The sequence below is a fragment of the Gossypium hirsutum genome, chromosome A03 (assembly GCF_007990345.1).
Source record: "Gossypium hirsutum isolate 1008001.06 chromosome A03, Gossypium_hirsutum_v2.1, whole genome shotgun sequence".
In the NCBI taxonomy this organism is placed as follows: Eukaryota; Viridiplantae; Streptophyta; class Magnoliopsida; order Malvales; family Malvaceae; genus Gossypium; species Gossypium hirsutum.
The window spans coordinates 105355882-105359790 of record NC_053426.1 but is presented as its reverse complement, the minus strand read 5'-3'; the positions used below and the strand labels follow the sequence as shown (position 1 = coordinate 105359790).

General features: G+C 34.7%; 1 non-coding gene across 1 annotated transcript; it reads right to left on the bottom strand.

The window, feature by feature from the left end:
• Positions 1-575: 575 nt before the first annotated feature.
• Positions 576-682, bottom strand: LOC121226367 (small nucleolar RNA R71). Its single transcript, XR_005924203.1, has one exon. It is a non-coding gene; the product is annotated as a small nucleolar RNA R71 (small nucleolar RNA).
• Positions 683-3909: the final 3227 nt, after the last annotated feature.

The following is a 3909-nucleotide window of genomic DNA, read 5'->3' as shown; positions in this document are numbered from 1 at the left end:
ACTAGAAGAAACCGATCAGGACCTCTACTCTTTGACAGTGAAATTGAAAGCACAGCTCGCAGAAATCGTAGAGAAATAAGGCAGAGCCTACAGTATATAGAGGAAAAGTACGGGGACGATACCAATATTGCCGATGAGATGGCTAAAAATCAGAATAATTTGCTACCTCTTGTGGTTTCTGCGAATCCTGTAAATCAGGATCCTACTCCTCGTACTATGTACGACTATGCTAAGCCAAATTTAGCGGGGGCTGGATCGAGTATTGTGAGACCTACTATTGTTGCAAATAACTTCAAACTGAAGCCGAACATCATCCAGATGATTAATAGTTTGTTCAGTTTAATGGTTTGCAGGATGAAGTCCCAAATACTTATTTGGCCAATTTCTTAGAGTTCTGTGACACTTTCAAGATAAATGGCGTTTCTGATGGCGCAATTCATCTATGATTATTCCCCTTCTCATTGAGAAATAAAGCTAAGTAGTGGTTGAGCTCCCTACCACGAGGTTCTATCACTACTTGGGAACAAATGACCGAGAATTTTTTATTGAAATACTTCCGAGTCGCTAAGATAGCTAAGTTGAGGAACGATATCTCGTCCTTTGTGCAAATGGATTTAGAAACTTTATATGATGCATGGGAGAGGTATAATGACTTATTAAGAATATGCCTTCAACATGTGTTACCTCTATAGTTACAGGTTCAAACTTTTCATAATGGTTTGAACCCCTCAACTAAGCAGATGATCGATGTAGCCATCGGTGGTACCATAAATAATAAAACACCTGAGGAGGCTTATGAGTTCATAGAGGAGATGTCACTGAATAATTATCAGTGGCAAGTCATGAGGATAAAACCTAATAAAGCAGTCAGTGTTTTCAACCTCGACGCGGTCACCATGTTATCAAACCAGGTAAAGCTCTTAAATAAAAAGATTGATGGTTTATGTGTTTCTACGTAGGCACATTCGGTAATGAAGTGCGATGCGAATGGAGGAGGAATGAACAACATAGAATATCCATCCTACAACCCTAGCACAGAGAACGAACAGATCCACTATATGGGTAATAATTCTAAACATCACAATAATCCATATAGTAACACTTATAATGCAGGTTGGAGGAACCATCCTAATTTCTCGTGGGGTGGACAAGGACATCAAAAACCGCAACCCCCTCCAAGTTTCCAACAACCATCTTACCAGTAGGAAAAGAAGATGAACCTTGAGGAGATGCTAATGAAATTCATCTCGGTGTCAGAAACTAGCTTCCAAAACACTAAAACCGCACTCAAAAATCAACAAGCATCGATTCAGGAGCTCAAAAATCAAATTGGTCAACTTGCCAAGATGATTTCAAAATGACCACAGGGTAGTTTACCGAGTAATATCGAAACTAACCTAAGGGAGCAACTTCATGTGATTACTGTTCGAGATGAAGAAGGGTTAGTTGAAGATGAACCAAAATCGAGACAAAAGGATGTGGTAGGTAAAGGTAAGGTTGAGGTGAGCCACAAAAAGCAAAAACCAGTCATTAAGGAATATAAAGCTCATGTGCCATATCCAAATGCGACAAGGAAAGACCACACAAATGAAAAATTCGGTAAATTCCTTAAACTGTTGAAAAAATTACATATTAACTTGCCGTTTATTAAAGCTCTTTCGCAGAGGCCAAATTCCGTTAAATTTTTAAAGAAGCTTTTAGCAAATAAGCGGAAGTCAGATGATTCGTCGCACGTGGAGCTAAATGCAGTGTGTTCTGCCATTTTGCAGAATAAACTACCCAACAAATTGAAAGATCCAGGGAGTTTTACTATTCCTTGTTTAATTGGTAATTTAAGTGTTAATAATGCTTTGGCTGATTTAGGGGCTAGTATTAATGTCGTGCCCTACAAAATGTTTAAGCAACTAGGTCTTGGGAAACCCAAACAAACTAGGATGAGCATTCAATTGGAAGATAGAACAATTAGATTTCCCAGGGGTATTGTTGAAGACGTACTCGTCAAAATTGATAAATTCATTTTCCAGTTGATTTTGTTATTCTAAACATGGATAAGGATAGTGACGTACCATTGATTTAGGACGGCTCTTTTTAGCAACTGCTAGAACTATCATAGATGTTGGTACAGGTGAGTTAATACTTTGTGTAGGTGATGACACAATTAAACTCCAAGCTCGTGATTTTGTTAGGATATCTAGTGATCGAGATGATATTACGAGCTCTGTTAATGTTAATAACCTTGTGGCTCAACATTCTTTGTAGGAAACACCTCGGAAAAACGTGACAGAGCCGCAGTCCAGTTTACATAACAAAAACATAACAAATCATGAAGAAAGAAAATTACAAATCGATGAACTAGATGAATGGTGGACACACGTCAAGGAGAAACCTAGAATACATGATGAACCAAAGCGACTCCATCACGAGCTTAAGGATAAGACGAACCAATTTAAGATTGGCGATCAGGTATGTTGGATAAAATAGAACCTCGAATCGCCTCTTCAGAGCCTAATGCAAACGGAAAAACTCCTTTTACGGTACTGAATATTTTGACATACGATACAATCGAGGTAAATTATTCTAAATTGACACTTTTAAGGTAAACAATACTCGGCTAAAACCTTATGTTGATAATAGAATTGACAATGAGAAAGAGGAGTTTCGACTCCGTGAACCACCGTAACTATACGAATACGAGGTAAGTCGAGCTTAGACTTTAAATAAGTACTTCTCGGGATGCAACCCGAGTGTTAACACTGCTAATTTTCTTAACATTATTTCATGATTCTTTTTAAAAAATTAATTAATTTTCACAATCTAAAAAAAAAAGTGTGTTTTTGACCCACATGGCCTGGCCACACAAGTGTGTGGAGCATACGGCCTGGCCACACGGGCGCGTGGGATCTCACATGGGCGTGGGAGAAGCGAAGGAAAACACATACGGCCTGGCGACATGGCCATGTGACCCACACGGCCTGAACACATGGGCATGTCCATGGCCATGCGAAAACTAGGTTAATCACCCTAATTTTATTTTATTTTATTTATTTTTAATTGTTATATGATTTATTTTTATTTTACTAATTAATAATTAATTTAGTATTCTTATACTTATATTTCTAATTTTTTTATATTTTAATTTTTATATACTTTTATTATTTTAATTTTAATTTTAATTTTGCTATTTCTATTTTTTTCTTTTTTCTTTTGTATTTTTTTACTATTGTAATTACAATTACCTTTTAAGTTTATTGATATTATTTAGTTTATTATTATTATTTTATTATTATTTATCTTTCTTTTTAATTTTGTTTTAGTTGTTTTATTATTATTATTATTATTATTTTCTCTTCAACTTATTTTCATATCAAGTTATAACCCCTTAATTTTCTTTATTATTTTTGTTTATTTTCTTGTTAGTTTGCTCAGAATCATGAGTTACATTTAAATTTGACTGCAATTCAGCTTTTCACTATTCTGAAGATTTCATCCAATATTCAAGGCAGTTTCAATTTTCTCCCTCCCTTATGATATTCTGTTTATACTGTGATTATATATGTTTTTACATTGAGGACAATGTACATCTTAAGTGTGGGGAGGTTATCTATAAAATTATTAGAAAATCCTTGAATTATGTCTTATGTTTAAGTAATTTTCTCACATTAGTATTAGAATGAATTCTTATTAATTTATGATTATCATTAATGTGTTTTAGATTAAATTCATAGGTAATTGTGCATTGATTGTTTAAACTTTAAGACACTAGAGAAACAAGCATGATAAGTCTATATTTAGAATAAAAAAAGTTTTAGGCTGTTTCCCTAAATTGAAGTGTTACCTTGAAGTTTGAAATTTGCAAGATTAACATCAAAAGTCATAATTTTTGTGAGATTTTGAGCCTTTAGAGCATAC